The sequence below is a fragment of the Myotis nattereri genome, assembly GCF_964212035.1.
Source record: "Myotis nattereri genome assembly, chromosome: 5".
In the NCBI taxonomy this organism is placed as follows: domain Eukaryota; kingdom Metazoa; phylum Chordata; class Mammalia; order Chiroptera; family Vespertilionidae; genus Myotis; species Myotis nattereri.
Window position 1 is genome coordinate 98,050,241 of NC_138080.1, and position 20,857 is coordinate 98,071,097.

Sequence of the window (20,857 nt, forward strand, 5' to 3'; positions counted from 1 at the left end):
TAACTTGTTTGAGCATCACAGATTTCTCTCTGATAGCAAAGCACTATGATAGACCATTATATATTACTGTATGTTACAGTATAGACATTAATTCCTCTTCAAAAATATACATTAATATATCCCCAAATTCTCCTATTCATTGAGAAAATGTTATAAATCTTGGACTTTGGTTTTGGTGTAAGGTGACATTAATCACTTTATGCTTTTAAGCTCCTCACTTCGACTCCATGAAGAAAAATTCAAAAGAGATTTTAAATAAATTCTGAGAACATCTCTTTATTTCCCATTAGTACACAGGATAATTTTCCTAATGTTTATAATAAGCCTGAAAGCTACCAGAAGGTCAGATAATATGTTCATATTTTTGTATCATTTCAAGTAACTATAGCACTACTTCAATATATTTTTTGCTGAAACTGGACATGTCATATCTCAAGGCAATATCAACAATATCCACATGACAACATCACAATTCCAAAGTAGGTATCCTCACTATTTGCTTTGGTGGCTTAAAGTCCTCACTATGACCAATACGCTTTGTAGAGACATCAAGTTTCAGAGGAAGACAAAGACTTATAGCAAGCCTAGTAAAAACTCAATCTTATATAATAAAACCCTACTATGCAAATTGACTGAACTGCCGAACAACCGGTAGCTATGATGGGCACTGACCACCAGGGCGGCAGATGCTCAATGCAGAAACTGACCCCTGGTGGTTAGTGTGCTCCCACAGGGGGAGTGACACTCGGCCAGAAGCCAGGCTCATAGCTGGTGAGTGCAGTGGTGGTGGCAGGAGCCTTTCCTGACTCCACAGCAGCGCTAAGCACTCCGGGGGATGTCCGCCAAGGGGTACCGGACTGGGAAAGGGCACAGGCCGGGCTGAGAGACCCCCCAGTGTATGAATGTCATGCACCAGGCCTCTAGTATAATTATAATCCATCACCCGCACAATACTGATACTCTACTATTTTCTGAGCTTTATAATGATAGTGACCTATCATCCTAAGCATTTTACCTAACTTGTCCCACACAATCCTTCAAAGCAACCACATTTTATAGATAAGGACAATAAGGTTTAGAGAGAATGGAGTAACTTACCTTAAGACACACAACTATAAACTAGTCAAACTCAGGTATATTACTAGTAAAAATACCTTCTGTTAGTGAGGATGTTTCTGGCTACAGGCAGCTATAAATTCAGATTCACTCTCAGTCCCTAGGCTAGGACAAGGTTGATGTTGGAGGGGCAGTGAGAGTACACATTTCATAATACACTCACCTCAAGTCCTCACTCTAGTTCCAGACCTGCCCCATCTGTTCCATCCCCTTCTCTACTCCAGGAGGCTGACCTGTATGGACCATATCAGAGTTTTTTTCTCCTCTTACTTCCCCATGGATTGAGCTTCCCCTGCTAAATTTCATCAGGAAATCAGAGAAAATAAGGAGAAACACCCATCTTCAAAATAGTCCTGGATTCTCCTTTACAAATTTTCTGAGTGGTTATTACATAAGGGCCACAGGATAAAAATGTGTTTTATTTTAATAGGGCTGAGAAGACATATGTATTTATATGTTTAAAAACCAACATTTTATATAGATACTGAAATATCTTATGATGTGTCTCAAATAATATTATAAATATTTTAATATTGTCTTATTATTTACTCAATGTTTTTTCTGTAATTATTTCCTAATACTCTAAATGGCTTTTCATTCTGCTTAATATAAAATCCCAAATCCTAAAGTTTCTTATACGATCCTCTACAATCTGACTCCTGAGTCTTCCCTATCACTTTTCTTTCTAGTTTTTAAAATGTGTTTTTATTATCATTTTTTTTAGAGAGAGAGGAAGGGAGAGGGAGAAAGAAAGAGAAACATCAATTGGTTGCCTCACACATACACCTTGACCAGGGACTGAACCTGCAACTTGGGCATGTGTCCTGACAGGGAATTGAACTGGCAACCTTTTGGTGCACAGAATGACACTCAACCAACTGAGCCACAAAGACCAAGGCCCTATCACTTTTCTTTAATTCTATTTAGTCCAAGCATACTTATTAACTATAGACCCCTTAGTACAATCAAGAATGCCAATCTTTCTCTTAACTCTGGGCTTTATACACAATCCCTCTGCCTAGAATTCTCTCCCTCAACATGTATTCTTGCTGAACAGTTTCTGCTACTTTTGAAGTCTTACAAAGATGTCATTTCCTCTATAGGAGGTTGTTCCAAACCAGGGTTCTTTTATGGCAGATACTATTGTTTTCTACTCAGCACCCATGCTGCCTTTTCTTTCTAAGGAAAGGACATATTATGATGTGGATGAAAATGATTAATCCAACCTTATCATGGATGCGCTGTCCCCTTTGGAAGTAAGTTGCCAAACCAATCAGATGTGAGGAAAAGTTAGCTGGAAATTCTAGGGAAGGTATCCTTCTTGGTAAGAAATAGATTTAGGAAAAGGAGGCTCTTTATAAGCTCCCTGCCTCACTTTGTTTTCTGCTCTGGATGCAGCTGCAGTTGTGATGTTGATTTAAACCTGTGGTATCATCTTAAAACCAAGAAGGAAGACATCACAGTCACACCAAGGGAGATAGAATGGAAAGATCAAAGAAGACTGGGTCATTCATGACACTCAGCCAAAAAAATCACCTTGGAACTGCTTACCTCTGAATTTCTTCTTAAGTAAATAGTAAATATCCTTAGAAATTAAGCCAGTGTTAGTGTGGCTTCCCCTTAATTGAAACTGAAAAAAAAGTCCTAATTGATACTAATGCTTTCCAATAGTAACCTGTATTTTCCTTATGTACCACACTTTTTTCTTCTAACCACATTAGTACAAGTCTTATAAGATACTGGAGGACTGTTAGTGATTAGCACAAGATATAGGACAGACTCTTGAATTAGACATTTGGGTTTTGAATTCTGGTTCTACCTCTTAAGGGCTGTGCTACTTGCTATCTGAAAAATGGAGATGAATATAATGCCTATCTTTTTAGTTTTTAAAAGAGTTGAGTGAACAATAATAAAGTATTTAGCTAGTTCTTGGAACATAATAACATTCAAGAAATGCTTGATAGTCCTATATAATAAAAGGATAATATGCAAATTGACCCTATCGGCAGAATGACCAGAACAACCACTTGACCAGTCACTATGAGGCGCACTGACCACCTTTCGGTCTCTTTCCCTGGATCAGCAGTCTCTGATCACCCTATGGCAAACATGAAACCGGGGGTGGGTGGCAGGGGATGCAGGTGGCGCCAGGCCAAGTCCTCTGTCCCACCAGTCACCCCACACACAGAGGACGACCTGTGGCAGGGGCAGGCTGGCGAGCAGGCAGAAACAGCCAACCATCAGGCTCTGATGGCCTGATGGTGAATGGGGAACCAGTGGTGGGTGTTGGCAGGGGGCAGGGCCGGCTGTGAGCAGCCAGGGAAGATGGCCCTGATCGCAGGCCAGGCCTGGGGACTGTACCTGTGCACGAATTTCATGTGCTGGGCCTCCAGTATTCAATAAATCTGTGCTAGCTATGGGTCATTTCAAGATTAACAAGCTCAGCATTCTGCTCACAAAGAGGTCATAATCTAGTAGAGGAAATAGGTTTGATACAATGAATTAATTGCTATGGTCCTTTGTAATGGTTATTATATTAATAAGGAGAAGGTACACCCATATCTGAGTAGAGGATATTGAAAAATCTTCCTTTTGTTTTACTCACAACCTCAGCTCATAATTTCTTCTATGTGCAACTGCAGAGAGAGAGGTAGAATATCTGGAAAGTTGCACCAGAAGCCATGTCTCTTAAAAGTAAGTCGTATTATTTCCAACTGAAAAATATGTAAAGAGAGTTGGAGAGGGTACAGGGTAAGGTCTGGCCAGGGAATTTTACCTGTATTCTTGGCTGCTCCTGTATTTAGCATATACAGGGGGGGAAACTGAGGATATCCTTCTTGAAGATGGTTAACCTTCTTCAAAAAGACTACAATGAGAGGTGCTATATAAACACGGAAAAATAACTCAAACAGCTGAGCCCTTCCAGATCTCTGGGATGTGAGAATGAAAGACTGACTTAGCAAAGCAGAAGGGTGAGGTGGAGAAGAAATTCAAGAGCCATCTGTCAGCTAAGTGGCTAGAAATATGCAATAGAAAGACACACGACCTGAGTCTTGTCTTTTTTAGCGGATTATCAGAATGCAGCTTTTTAATTTAGAGGTAAGAAATGATCTATCTCATCTCTTGGAGTGCTTCTAAAAACAAAACATTTACTCAGAGAACAATTAGAACCAAGTGTACCTACCTGATCTGCCTGAGCATTCTGTCTCTGGTGCATTGTACAGATCTTACTAAGGGAGCTGTCCCCTGCAAATGTAAGACCTTTATTTGTATAAATAACTTTTAAGGCCCAGCATGTTTACCTCACTATTGATTATTCAGAAACATTAAGGTACAGGACATGTTCTAGTTTGTGTCATCCACATCTCTACAAGTCACTCCTTTTTATTAAAGACAATGCTATCTCTCATGGACATTGCCAACACACACATGTTCACCTGTCACAGCATCCTTGTCCTCAGTTCCATTACCTCCTCTTCTCCAAGAGATTTTCTCAACCTCCCCTGCGATCCATATTCATGAATATACCATGAATGTTATCATTGCTGAAACCACTCTATATCCCAAATCATTAATTCTAATAGCCTAACATAGATCTTTTTAGCTTGACTGCTCCACCACTGCTATTATAAGCAATTGCACTTCCAATGTTGTGGCACCGCTGTCTTCATCCTCTCCATTTCCCTCCTTTATTTACTACCCTCTATTTTCTGTTTGTAGTTTATTTAATCTTTTAAATCCTCACCTGAGGACATTTTCACTGATTTTTAGAGAGGGGGCAAGGAAGAGAGTGAGAAACATGTAACAGAAACATTGATAAGTTGATTCCCAAAAAGGGGCCAGGGACTGAACTCAAAACCTAGGTATGTGTCCTGACTAAGAATCAAGCACAAGGCCTTTTGGTGTATGGGATGACACCCCTACCAACTTAGCCAAACCGGCCAGGGATTCATTTATATTTTAAATATTTTCTAACCAATAACACTAATTCCATTGCACCTCTGTACCTTCATCATCATTCAGCAAAACCACTGGAAAAACAAATTTAAAAAACAAAACAAATAAAACAACAAGTCTTCTATTTCCTGTGCCCCAGTGCTTTGGAGTGCATCATTTCTCTGCAATGTTTCCCTTCATATGTTGAAGTCCTAACCTCAATATAATTGTATTTGAAGATAAAGATTTTAGAAGTTAATTAATATTAAATGAGGTCATAAGGGTGAGGACCTTATGGGTTGGTACCAATAGGGTTGGTAGTTTTATAAGAAGAGAGAGTCCTTATCTCTCTCGCTCACTCGATTGCTCTTGCTCTCACTTTCATTCTCTCTCCCTCTCTCGTGCAAACCCTGAGGAAAGTTCATGTGAAAACTCAGTGAGAAGTCAGCCAACTTGAAGCTAGGAAGAAAGCTCTCACCAGAACTTGACCATTCTGTCACTCTAATCTTAAACTTCCTACCTCTAGTACTGTGAGAAAGAAAAATTTTGCCATTTAAGCCACTTACTCTACTCTGTAATGGCAGCCACAGCTGACTAATATGCCTGGTATTTTAGCACTTCTGGAAAAAAATCATATCATAAAGTTGATTAGTATGACTCATCACAGATTAAAATCCCTAATGCATTTTTCTTGTAAATAAGTTCTTCCATGATCCACAGTGAATTAATTAAACTCTGTCCATTCTACACAAAATATCCAAATCCACTTTCCCATCTATGTTGCATTTTTCCATCTCAGTTCTCATAACTGACTGCAATGAATTTTCCACTCAAAATTCGAATATGAATATATGACTTGCTTTGGCCAATGGGGTTGTAGCATACTTGATGTAAACAGAGACTTGAACAAGAATATATGTGGGGTTACTGTTTATTTCCATGTTAATCCATTTGGGCTCCCATAACAAAATGCCAGACTGGGCAGCTTAAACAAAAATATTTATTTTTATTTTCTATGGTAATGGAGGCTGGAAGTCTGAGATCAGGGTCCCAGCGTGATTAGGTGGATCCTCCTGAAGGCTCTCTTTCTGGCTCACAGATGGCCTCCTTTCTTGCTGTTGTCTCGCATAGTAAGAAAGAGCAAACTCTTTGGGGCCTGTTGTAAGGATACTAATTCTATGGTCCTACCCTTATGGTCTCATTTTACCTTAATCACTTCCAGAATCTGCAAATATAGTTACATTGGGGATTAGGGCTTTACCATATGAATTCTTTTAGTGGGGGTGGCACAGATATTTGGTTCATAATGGTTTTCTCTCCTAGAATACTGCTACCACCATTATAACAAACCTGGACCAACCTGCTGTAGAATGAGAAACAACATAGAAAGAAAATGAGTAGTCTCAACAACTGAAGTCATCCTAGATCAGTGATGGTGAACCTTTTGAGCTCGCCGTGTCAGCATTTTGAAAAACCCTAACTTTGGTGCCGTGTCACATATAGAAATTTTTTGATATTTGCAACCATAGTAAAACAAAGACTTATATTTTTGATATTTATTTTATATATTTAAATGCCATTTAACAAAGAAAAATCAACCAAAAAAATGAGTTCACGTGTCAGTGTCACAGGTTCGCCATCACTGTCCTAGATCAACCAGCCTGCAGCCAATCTGGCAGCTGACTGCAGACACATGCGCAAGTCCAGCCAAAATCAATGGAATCGCCTGAATAATAGGATATAATAATAAATGGCTGCCATTTTAAGTCCCAAAGATTTAAGATTGTTTGAAATTCAGCAATAGCTATCTGGTGATACACCATCACTCTTAGAAGGTCATATATCCTTTTACAGAGAAAATAGAAGCTGTCAGACAGGAACCTCCTTGTCTTTTTGCTCCCATACTTACAAATTACTGAATCTACTATCTCTTGTCAACTTCTCCTTCTACAAAGAAAAAGAAATATCTCATATCTAAAGCCAATTGCTCCATCTGCACTCTATATTCTATATCTTCTTACTTTCCTCACTTGCCACGCATTCATTATCCTGTTGTAATTTTTGGCTTTGTCTCCAGTAGCCAAAGCCACAATGGCCCTTCCAAAGATCACTGAGGAATCTTTACATCACTTTTCAGTTCTCATTTTCTTGATCTTTCAGAATGTAGCGGAAAATTCCTACCCTCTTACAAGTTTCTTTTCTTGTGTTTCACAGTACCACCCTACATCTCATCTTCCCACTTCTTTGTCTATTCTTTCAATGTTTTCCTGGATCTTTTTCTTCCATCTGGCTTTTTAATAGTGAAACTCATGAAGGCTTAGTCTTGAATTTCTGCTTTAATCACAATTGTACATTATGTGGGTGAGCTTTGCATCTCCTGTCACTTCATACTGACTACCTCTGCATTTATACAACCAATGCTCTTCTACAAGCTCTACTAGATCATGGAACTGCAGAAGTCTACTTATATTTTTAATTGAAACCTCCAAGACATCTCAAACTCAATATGTACACAAATCTCCTTGACATTTCCTTTTTTTTATCATGCAAACATGCCATTTTCCATTGCTTCCCAGCTCAGTAAATGACACCACCATATACATGAAATGGTGCAAGCCAGAATCATATCAGTTTGGCGACGTTTTCAACTTCCTCCAATTTCCACCCCTTCTCCCAGCTACATACAATAAACAGCTCACAGACCTTGTCCTGATTCCCCAGAACCTAGTGCCCTGTAATTTTTGGCACTTTCTATCTCTGCAGTGTTGTACAATTTTACTTAAACAATATCTGTCCTTCAACAATAACACTAACTGCATTTAAGGAGTGGGTCAGTGTTGGTCTTACTCATCATTCTATCTCCAGCAACTGTACACTACCCTATATTTTGTAACTATTCAATGAATAAGTACTAAAAGATGAAGAAATATGATTTTGAACATTTAAATACCCATTTGAACATTTTAATCAGCTAAATATTACTGAATTTATGAGCATTTAAACATCTAAAGCAAAAGTTATTAATTTGGATTACATACAATGATTATAAGTGGTTAAGAATCATTGCAAAATATTTTCCCATATAAGATTCCACAAGACAATGAGAGTTTGTTATAGGGTAAAACTAATGGATACTTTGAGATCAATTTTAATAGGAAAGAGAACATATAGAGTATCATAGTAGGCATAAAAAATAGGCGAGCTTTGTAAGCTGATGTTCCAGTGCTGTGTACCATTTATCATTGTAAGCTTTGATAATGTCCAGGGGTCCTCAAACTTTTTAAACAGGGGGCCAGTTCACTGTCCCTCAGACCGTTGGAGCGCCGGACTATAGTTTAAAAAAAAACTATGAACAAATTCCTATGCACACTGCACATATCTTATTTTGAAGTAAAAAAAAAACAAAACGGGAACAAATACAATATTTGTATTTGCATGTGGCCCGCGGGCCGTAGTTTGAGGACCCCTGAGTAACCTCAAACAGCCTCTTTTGTCCATATTTGGAGACATATTTGAAGCCTAACTCTATTAGAATCACTTGTTTAACTTAAAAATATTAAAGATATTCAGTTTCAAACCCAAAGCTTATGAAATGAGGAATAGGATATGCCGGGGTGGTTTTAAAAGGTTTATAGTTGTGAGTATACGAAACACAGAGTTTGTTCTTATATTGTCATTTATTAATTATTGTGTTAATAACTATTGCATCGTTTTGCATATGAACAACTGTAAACCTATTTTTGCCTACTTCTGTATATGCATGTTTTAAAACCTCATGGGCTAATGTTTTACTCAGCCCAAACTGAGAGACATGGATGTACAAAAGGAGAGTAACTATGCCTTTCTCATGAGACTGTTGGAAGCAAAACACAACAAGGTCAATGTGTGCAACTACCAGTAAAGGTTTAAAAAATGCTCATTTTCTATTCTTTTGCTATTTCCCAGGACATTATGAACTGAATTCAGCAAGCAAAATACTTTTAGAATCGTGATGTGAAATCAAAAATTCTGGATTCAAAGTCTAACTCTGTCCCTTACTAGCTGAAAGAATGTGGGCAAGTCATTTTATTTCTTTGTCTCAGTTTTCTACCTGTTTAATAATAATATTTTTAATTAATTAATCAGTTGACAGATACTCAATATTCTTGAAGAAATAAATAAATCACTCAATCAGAAAATCAGCCCAGCCAGTGTGGCTCAGGGGTTAAGCATCAACTTATGAACCAGGAGGTCACGGTTCAATTCCTGGTCAGGGCACATGCCCGGGTTGTAGGCTTGGTCCCCAGTAGGGTCATGCAGGAGGCAGCCAATAAATGCTTCTCTTTCATCACCGATGTTTCTATCACTCTCTCCCTCTCCCTTCCTCTCTGAAATCAATAAAAATATATTTTTAAAAGAAAATCAATTTATCTACTTTTATTTTGAGCACTTACTCTATACTTGGTACTCTTCTAGGGGCTGTAGATATAAAGAAACGAAGAAGAAAGAAGTGAACATGATTTAAAAAACAGAAAAACAAATAATAAACAAACTGTGATACATACCATACAATAAATGCAAAAGGTTGAAATAAAAAATAATTGCGAAGAAGATGCTTAGCTAAGATAAATAGAGTCATCAAGAATGGGATTTGGGGCATTATTTTTGCCATAAGATCAAGATAAGAGGAAGGAGTCAGTATAGGGCGCTAAGGTAAAAAACAGGGCTTTGGACTCAGGTTATTTTTTAAGTCGAAACCTGGAAGATGAGAAGGATTCAAACAGTGGAGAGATTCAAGTGTTTGGTCTACTGTTAACTCTGATGCTATGAAGATAACTGCCTCAGCCAATCTTGAGAAGAGAAGCAGATTTTGCCCTTTCAAGCACTAAGATATGCCAATACCACCCACTGGTATTTGATTTGCACCTTTTAACAAGTAGGTCTTCAGTGATTTTATCATCAGTGGTATCCAGAGACCTCTCACTTGCATTAATTTTATTCACCAAATGGAAATCATCAATGTATAGTGACACCTCACTAATCTCTGGGAAGAATAACATTGTAGATTCCATCACAAAAGTTAAAGATGCCAAGGTTTATTAGAAAATAGGTTCATTATATCCAGGCAACATCGCCCAAGTCACAGTCCCATGCATGTCCTCTAATTAGTTTTGCATTTCTAATAACAAGGATCACATATGTACATATTTACACAGGTAAACATTTCATTGACTCTTGTCTCTGTTTGTTCACAAAAGGCTATAAAGGACATTCTTAGGAGAAGGAACTTCTGTAATCATCTTACCAGCTCTGCTGCAAGCTAACAGAAAAAGAAAGAATTTGGAATTCATCTTGGAAGCGTTCAGGTCCCCAACTGCTCTGAGTCATCTTTTTCTGATTAGAGAAGAGACAGCATTTTAATAAGGGAGCGTCTGTAGATGTAACATCCTTCCCACAGCCAGAGAGCATGTCTTTGTTATTCCTGCTCAGGGGAGAAGACTAAAGAACAGTCTCATTTAGAGGACAAATGTATGTAGGCACAGCTCTGATCTCAAGAGTGTAAAAAGCTCCAGTTATTTCAAAATTCAATCGAACTTAATGCATTAAAATATAAATCCATATTTATATTATCCTAACAACATTATTTACAATGTTAGGTCATTAGCTTATGTTCACAGGATGTTCTTATATCCATAAGGTCTGCATTAATCCTTGGTTCATTAATGGTTGACTGGTATTTTTTTAAGCAATTATTGCACAACTCTGGAGGATCATTCGCTGTAAGAAATTGAATATGCAAGTTGCTTTTAAGATGAAGTGAAAATTATATAAAACTAAATCTAATTAATGAAATTGATGTGTTTACTTAAGTATTTATTAATTTTTATTTGTGGCTTACATTTTAAGTCGATAATATTATGTGTTTATTTTTCAGATCTCAGATATTTTCCTAGCCCCTGTACAGCCTCTTTTTTGCCTAATGATTACAATGACCCTGTGCCTGGGACCCCTTTAAATAGTTCCTGCTGTTTGCCCCAAATTGGTAGGAAAATATCCTTGACATTTACTTATTTATTCTTTTTTCTTTCTATTTGGAAACTTCAAATGTACAGAAAAGTTGCAAGTAAAATATAAGGGAGAAAAGTACACTGTTTTCCCCTGAACAATTTAAAATCATGTTGTTATCCCAATGCCTACCACAACATAGCCATCGACCTCAGGAAATGAACACCAACACTTTGCTTTCACCAGATCTTTAGATCCCATTCAAGTTTTGTCAATGTCCCAATAATGTCCTTCATGGCACAAGGATTTGGTTTAGACTCACGCATTGCCTTTTGTTGGGTCTCTTTTGTTTCTTGTAGTATGAGTAGTTCCCCAGTCTTTCATTCACTTTTATAAATTTTTCATCTTTTGTGGATGACAGGTCAGTTGTTTATAAAGTTTGTGTCATTTGAGGCTGTGTGATGTTTCTTCTCCTTCAGTATTAAGTCTAACTCTCTGTGAAGAGCAGCACAGAAGTGATGTTGTGTTCTTCTCAACGCAATGTATCAGGTAACACACAAATTCAGTTTGCCCTATCACTGATGAGGTCTACTTTGATTCTATGACTAAGGTGGTGTGTGCCAGGCTTTTTCACTTGAGGAGCTATAATTTTACTACCATAAAAGCACTATTAATTTTATATTTGTTATTTTTATGTATTTTTGTTGGGAAGGTACTTTCAAATTCAGTAAATATCCCATTCCTTATTATACCTTCTATCCATCTGTCTTCTATTGATTAAAACTATGAATTCACATGGATACCTCCAATTCCAAGTCAATACCATAGAGTTTGTTACACCTTTCTCCTTTCCATATTTGTAATTTCATTCTCTGACAGTGAGCAGTCTGGATCCCATTATCCTTAATATAATATTGTTGATAGGTTCTGTGACTTTATGTGAAACAATGTATAATGAAACCAATTTTACTATAGACTAATTGATATAAACAATAGTTAAGTTCCTATGGCATCTCATCATTATTATGAAACAATGCTGAAATAAATTATGTTATTTGAGGACCTGCTGTATTGAATCAATCATCCCCAATCATTGTCACTGCCTCTGTCTGGCCAGGATGGCCTCCTGACCACCTGGACTCTAAAACTTCATGCTGTGCAGAGTTTCTATATGGAAAGCTTCCTTCCTGTGCTCAGCATTCAACACCCCACTCTACCTCGACTAATGGCTTTAAGACTAATTGTGTTTTATAATAAGAATTCTAGAAATGGAAGGGGAGGAAGAGGATTAAAAAGAAGAAAGAGAAAATGCATGAAGGAGAGCTATCTGGCATGTTTACATACGCAACAGGAAACTTTCTCTTCTAGAATTATGTGTCCTCCTTTCTTGCTCCCCTCCCACACAATTAAATCAAAGGTGAGCCATACATACTATCACATTAAAGGGTCCTTAGCTCATCAGAAACCTATGATATTTAATGTGTATATCAAATAATTACAACAATGTACTCATCTACTGATGGTTATTATATTTTACATCTTTTTATTTGCTGGTGTAGGGCCTTAATTATAGAGTCATAATTCACTGATACACCATATACAGTTCTAATGTGTTCCAGAGATAATTTTCTACTTCTTATAAAGGAAAAAATTTTGTGAATGACTTAGCGTGTATTCAAAATTATCTTCATAAGAATGTCACTTTCAATTACTTATGATATCCTTCCTTGAGTAGGAGAGGGTGGGAAGCTTTACAGCCTGGGCAATGCAAACTGTCATTAAGCTTTTATTATCTTTACAGCAACTTGTTATCTCTATGCTCTTGTAGGAGTATGTCATCTATCTTTTCTCTTACAGTGAGTTAAAGAGATAGAGACCTTGACAAAGTTTCATAAAATATGAATGGCTTATTTAATATTTGAGCTCAATTAGCCCACTGTTTATTTTACATGCACATAAAATATTGTATTGCATTTATGATTATTGCTTTAAATTACACAGTGCCTATAAATGCTTACTTAGTACATAGTGTTCAACAAATTAGAGTATTTTCATTACTAGGCATAATCATTTCACTACTGAAGATAGAAGTGAGGATGATAGAACTTAGATTTCCTAAATTTTAGTTGTATTCTCCTCTTCAACTCATTATTTCCCTTTTCTTTCCATATACCTAAGTTTTACAGTGTCCATGTATTTCTTATAATACAGTAGTAATATAATAAAGTAGAAATTCACATTTATGAACTATAGAAAAATACCCCTTTTTACAAGAAAAAACACTTAAGCTTATAGTCCTTTCGTTGGGAGAAACTTCTCCTTGGGTCTCTTGGATTTGTACACATTTTGTGGAGAAGCATGGACACCTTCTGTTCCAGACAATCTTTTCAAGACTATTTGTATAGAAAACAAGCACTGAAGATGGAGACAATATCCCCTTGTACAGCAGAGTGCATATTTATTTCCAGATTAGGGTAATAAAAACGATGCCTCCCATTAGGGCAAAAGTTGAGAATCTTTGTCAGCAGCCTTCTTATAAAATTGGGGTTCAGAAACTAGGCTTCTCAGCACTGATGTTAATGCACTATACCTACTACACCCACCTGGGTCCTTCTCTGCTTCACATTCATTCACTGGGAAAGGGGACTGATGGCAATCTTGAAGCTCCCAATACCTGTTGTGCCATGAGTAATATCCATTTGTCTCTGACCCAGATGTCTTGTGTTCTCTGTCATGATCTATAAAAATGTGATAGCCTTACTTGTTAGATTGCAAGTAGGGTAAAATCTCTTGTCTCTTTTATACCATTTTTTGTCTCTGGTTCTTTTTTCAATTCTTATACTGTAAATTCATGAACTTTCTTACACAAAATCATGGGAAAATGTCCTCAGTGGCTATACTAAATCTTTGTGATTTTGGTTTTTCAAAGTTCCATTTAATGAACCAACAATCTTGTTGATAGAATATTTGAGGCAACTATTATGCAACAGGTATGATCAAAGGGGGGAAATCCATAAGTGCTATCAGAGAAAGAGAAAGGAAAACTTCCTTTGAGCCAGAATTTTTGAGCCCTTTCTGCATTTTGGGCAGCTTTGCTCTTCCTAATAAACTTACAACGTTGAAATGATAACGTGCCCACTCGAGAGGCCCCAAGTGCTTGCTTTACAGGAATTCTTGTAGTTAAGCAGTCACATTCTAGAAGATTCACATTTTCAATGATGGCTCTACAGAACCTAAGAGCAAACATTATTCAGAACACTTAGGTTCTTCTTATAGGCAATTAAGAACTATAGTATCATGACACTGCCTTATAACCCAGCAATTCCACTTCTGGGTATATATCTGAAAAGCTCAAAACATTAATTTGAAAGAATATTGCACCCTTATGTTCACTGTATCATTACTTACAATAGCCAAGATATGGAAGTAACCCAAGTGCCCATCAATAGATGAGTAGATAAAAAAGTGGTAATACATATAAATACAATGGAAATATTACTTGGCCATAAAAAGAGTGAAAACTTACCATTTGCAACAGCATGAATGAACCTAGAGGGTTATGCTAAGTGAAATAAGTCAGTCAGAGAAAGAAAAATACCATATAATTTTACTTATATGTGGAATCTAATGAACAATATAAAAACAAAACACAAATAGACTCATAGATACAGAGAAAAAACTGATGGTTGCCAGAGGGGATGGGGTTAGGACTTTGTGGAAATGGTGAAGATATTAAGAAGTACATAATGGTTGTTACAAAATAGTCATGGGGATAAAAAATATAGAATGGGATATGTAGTCAATATTATTACAAAATAGTCATGGAGATAAAAAATATAGAATGGGATATATAGTCAATAATATTATAACTAAGTATGGTGCCAGGTGGGTGCTGAAAATATCAGGAGGTATTTTGTTAAGTATATGGTTGTCTAACAACCCTGCTGTACACCCGAACCTAGCACAAAATCATATTGAATGTAATTGGGAGGAAAAAGAACTGTGATGTCGCCTTGAGAAGAAAAGTTCCACCTTATAACATTCCTATTAGAGACCCCATGCTTTTTTGAGTGAAAGGCCTTGTCACCATGGATTCAAAGTTGTTTTAATAAAATATTAGAGACAGACAAGGGCCCTCAAAACATAGACTCACTTCATCAACCCAGGACCTTCAACAGACTAGTTTTCAGATTTTATAAATTCTTAATAATGTAACTATTCAGTGCCTCTCAGGGTACAAGCTACACCCTTGCGTTTTACAAGGGCATGCTCACTGACAAAGGGCAATTGCATTGCTTTAACACAGATACAATATGGCATTTGTTTTTAATGATCTTGACAGGTCACATGTTTTAAATTTCCATGAGTGGACTCCCATACACTTGGCAAGAAGTTCTTTTAAAAATTATATGCCTCCCTTGGCTGGGTGATGGCTCACATTCATTTAGTGATTCAACAAATGTATACTGAACTCTTCCTGCATGCCCAATGCTGTGCTAAACCCTGAGGCTGCAGTGGTGCACAAGACAGACTCATACGCTGCTCCCACTGAGTCCACACTTGGATGATTGAATAATTACCAACTGTAAAATTGTAATAGTGATTGATGTGTGATATAAAACCAAATAGGGTGATGGAGGGAATGTTTGTTATGTTTCAAAGAGCTCCCTTGCATTGTTCTTTGAGAGATTATATAGTCAGCATAATCCTTCAAGATCAGAAACCTGATGACTTCTCTGGTTACATTACTTACCATCCTTTTCCACTGTTCTCCATATCATGCCTTACCAGATTCCAGCACTACAGTCACATTTAACCATTTATAAAGCCTACGTTTTGCCACAGCCACATATTGAGTTTCCTAGAGAGCAGACTCTGAGAAGGCCAGTGTGCAGGAGGTTTGTCTAGGAGACATCTTGGGATTCATATCTCTTCTTGTGCATAAGACTTGTCCTAGCGATGCCACTGTTTCCCAGAATTTCACAGCTAGTTCACAGCCAGTTACACTGAGTGTCAGTGAATGATCAAAATAAGTTTCTTGCATTTCTTGCTCCTAGTTGTTCTGTTTCAGCTCTCTTCAGAACAGGTTTCCTCAGGCTCTGAGACCATCTGTCCCCTGCCTATTCCCAGTCCAAAGGGCTAACGGGAGAGCAACTCTCCAACCAGTGAGGCTGGCTAAACTCTGGATTTTGGCTATGACTCATCTTCTTTTTTCCTTCCGGGACTAGGGAATATTGTGGGTGATAATAGTGAGGCTGATCAAGAAGCCAGATGCAATTTGGAGTCAGATGGCTTTCTGTGTGATAAACTATCCATGAGTCTTTCCCTGACCGTCCCCCAGTCCCTAGTGATCTCCCTTCCTGGAAACCTATCAATGTTTGTTCATTGCTCTGTCCTTGATATTTAAAATATATCTCATACTTATTAGGTTCTACATTAATACTGAGGACCCTGTGATCTTAAAGCCAAAGGAAGAGCCCATGAAGACAGAAACATCTATAAACTCTGACTCTTCAGTAGTAAGACAGTATTATGCCTTTGTTGGCCAAAGGTGGAGATCATTGGGATTCTATAAAAACTGTATTTATCAAGCTATATATAAAATGAGAATATTGCTGTAGGATTATATCCTAATATATTGTCATTTAGTTGAAATGTGTATTTTAAGATAGTAGAGAAATATTTAGTCATAGTAATTAATTAAAACATGGCTTATATATTATTTACACAGGTGTCATCCAACTTAGACATTATAATAGAGAGGCAACAGAGGATTGATCTAAATCCAATAGAGGACTAGAATAGAAAAATGAATCTAAATTTTCAAAATAACCATCTAAGAACTTTACTCTAGTAAGGCTCAATTTACATTTTTTTTTCCTCATAATGACTAACTATTGTTATAAGGGCTATTTGTTTCCAGAGATTTTATTGAAAAATAATGACATATACTCATACATCCTAAAAAATAAGCATACATGGTGAATTTTATAATGAATATCTCATCATTTTTTAAATACAGATAGGATACAGGTCTAGCTATACTGAAGTAGATGCAGTAATATTTAGCATTCAAGTTGAAAAATTATAAATTTATTATTAAAAATTTAATTATATAAAAAGGAGAACAACTATCATAAAGTACAGGTAAAAAAATATTTTCAAAAATCCAATTAGTATCAAATCTGAAGTCAATATATTAGAACTACTTGGGGATTAATATTTTGCTAATATTTCAGAGAAAAAATTAGATGTATTTCAAAAAAACATTTGAATGATCATTGGTGGCTCTTTTTCACGGTGTCTATACAATGCTAAACATCCACATAGTTGAAATTATATTCATATGATGTAAATAAATAATATAGATAAATACACTTTTCCATTTTTAAATCCAGATTTCTTTTGGGCACTGAGAAAGTTCTGAAATTGTAAATGTTATTGAAATACTGGATCAGAGGTGGTAGGGTTTTAAAAGTCAATTTACTAGCAAAGTCATAAACTCCATTACAGAATCCCTCTCAGATGTTCACCCATCTTCTATTTGAGTACTCTAAGGATGGTAACTCACTATTTCCTATGACACACTATACTACTCTTCCTAATCCCATTTATAGAAAAAAATATTCCCCAGGAAAATGAGAAATAATACATAAACTGTAGAAAATTCTCCTCTACTGCTTATGACAGCAAAAGTATATAAGCAATCTCAAGACCAGAGTTCCAACTTGTGCACTGCTGGTGGGAATGCAGACTGGTGCAGCCACTATGGAAGACAGTATGGAGTTTCCTTAAAAAACTGAAAATGGAACTCCCATTTGACCCTGTGATCCCACTTCTAGGAATATATCCCAAGAAACCAGAAACACCAATCAGAAAGGATATATGCACCCCTATGTGCATAGCAGCACAATTCACCATAGCTAAGATCTGGAAACAGCCTAAGTGCCCATCAGTAGATGAATGGATTAGAAAACTGTGGTACATCTACACGATGGAATACTATGCTGCTCTAAAAAGGAAGGAACTCTTACCATTTGCAACCTCATGGATGGAACTGGAGAGCATTATGCTAAGTGAAATAAGCCAGTCAATGAAGGAAAAATACCACATGATCTCACTCATTCATGGATAATAGAGACCATTATAAACTTTTGAACAATAATAGATACAGAGGCAGAGCTGCCTCAAACAGATTGTCAAACTGCAGCGGGAAGGCCGGGGAGGGTTGGGGGGCAGGAGGTAGTGGGGTAAGAGATCAACTAAAGGACTTGTATGCATGAATATAAGCATAACCAGTGGACATAAGACATTGGGGGATAGGGGAGGCTAGGGGACTGTCTAAGGCGGGGGGATAAAATGGACACATATGTAATACCCTTTGTAATACTTTAAGCAATAAATTTAAAAAAAATCAAAAAAAAGAAGAAAAAAAAAAGAAAAAAAAAAAGACCAGAGTTCCAGAAGTTCTACCTTCAAAAGTCCCCTCGTGTTGTTTGATTGCAAATAGTCACAAAAATTTTCTTCCAAATTTGTTTTAACAACATGTTTTAGCCATCTTTTTTAAAACTATAGAAAAAGACCTAGAAGGAAAAAAAATATGTTGGCAAAAATATGATCAATAAAAGGAGCTTAGACTGAAATCTCAGGTATTAAATCACAGATGAGGATTTCAATTCAACTCACATCTATATATATAAAACCCTAATATGCAAATAGACTGAACAGTGGAACAACCGAACAACCAAACAACCGAACTACCTGTCACTATGATGTGCGCTGACCACCCAGGGGGTGCGTGTGGAACATGGCAGGTGTCGGCCGCAGTGGGATGGTGGAGCAGGTCAGTGGGGGCACCACACCAAGGTGGGGCACTGGTTACTGTCATCAGGGCAAGCCTCTAGTGGTTACTGAAAATTCTTTGCTCCCGTGTGTCGCGGTCCCGCCCTGCGCTCGCACCTGCTGCCAGTACCGGCCCCACTTGTACCCATTGCCAGTGCTGGAGCCGCCACTTGCACCCTCTGCAGGTGCCCAGTGCTAGCCCTGATCGCTCAGCCAGGTCAGTGGGTGAGAGTGGTGGCTGCTGGCCCCAATCACCCCTGAGGTCTTCTCCACTTCCCCCTGCTCCTGAGGGGCAATCAAGGCAGCAGCCGCAGCTCACACCCATTAACAGCACTGGCCCTGCTTGCACCCGCTGCTGGTGCCAGCCCTAATAGCTCTGTGCCATCAGTGGGTGCAAGCAGGGCCAGCGCCATCAGCATGTGGTAGCGGTGGTGGCTGGAGTAGAGCTGCTGGCAGAGAGGGTACTGGGGGCCGTGGTGGGAGGGACTGGGTGGGGGTGCAGAAGATGGGCCAAGACCCACCCCTGTGCCTACCACAGCCTCCATATCCAGAGTTCCTTTCAAGGTGCACGAATTTGTGCACTGGGCCCCTAGTATAAAAGAACAATCATGATTGGAATGTCTACATCTACCAACTGAAGCATATATACTAACTATTCATAAAGTAGATAAAAAATGAAAGATGATAAATTCATTCATCATTCATTCATTACAAAACTCTTTACTGAACATTTATTCAGAGCCAGATCCTGCAATAGGCACCTACGAGTTCAGACACAGAGGCTTTTATAAAATCACTGTAGTACAGCAACAGAGACTTGTACATACAAAAATTTTGTTGCTAACACAGTGAAACAGAATGAGGTATAAAGTTAACTTTTACTAATAAGTCAGGCTGATACATGTTGTGGCATCTCAGATTTAGAATGAGATTCATTTGTTGGTGTAATAAATTGCTAAAGGCAGTAGTATAGAAAATGACTGCAGAGCTAAGTAAAGCTCTGGGGATGGAACCATGGCACTAGGTTCTACTCAATTGAGCTAATAAGCACAGAATTCACCATTGGCTCTTGTAATGCCAACAACTTTTCATCTGGTTAAATGTGAAGCAGACAAAATGTACTTCAGTGTAAACTGCAGTTATTAACCTGTTAATTTTTGAGGTATTCCATGAGATGGATAGTCCATTGTTTTTGCCTTTGGCGTGAATCTAGTTTGCTGAACATGATGCCATTTGTTACTTTATTGGGAGAAATAAGTAAAGGTGGCAAATGCTTAAAATCACCACCTTTTTCTTTTAGACTTATTGATCATAAAAAAAGAAAAAAAATTGTATGAGGCCCTAACAGAAATTCCAATTCTTGAAGAACAAGAAGGGAATATCTCCCTTGAGCATTTGCTCTTTACTACTTTGAAGGGAAAGAGAGATTTTAAATTTATTTAATATAGTGATCTTGTAAAATCTTTCTCCTACATGAGATTTCTTTATTAATAATCTGTGGTACATAATGAGCTATTTGAAGATTAATCGACTATGCAGAAACCATGTGTCTGGGGTCCCTGGAACTATCTGACATTCATAGTTGTATAATTTTTTCTAAATATATCAGTAGATAATCTGAGTTAAGATAATATCCTTGAAGTCCACTATTAGAAAGAGATGAATAATTTCGTAATTGTGTTATGCTTCACGGGATATCTCTTTGATTGCATATATCTTAGAATAACAGTACATTAATAGTAGTCATCTGATTCTTTTAAAGTATTAACTAAATGTAGTTAAGATAAACAGAAATAAACTTATTTACATAACAGTAATTGTTAGAGAATGTACTTTCCAATACTTTGCATTAACTCAAGATTTCCCAGTATCCAGCTACCTATGTTATTTTCTTAACCATAGTAGGGATTCAGAATAAGATTTATCCATAATTTTTTCACCTAAAACTTAAAATTTTTAATTACAATGATTCTATTTA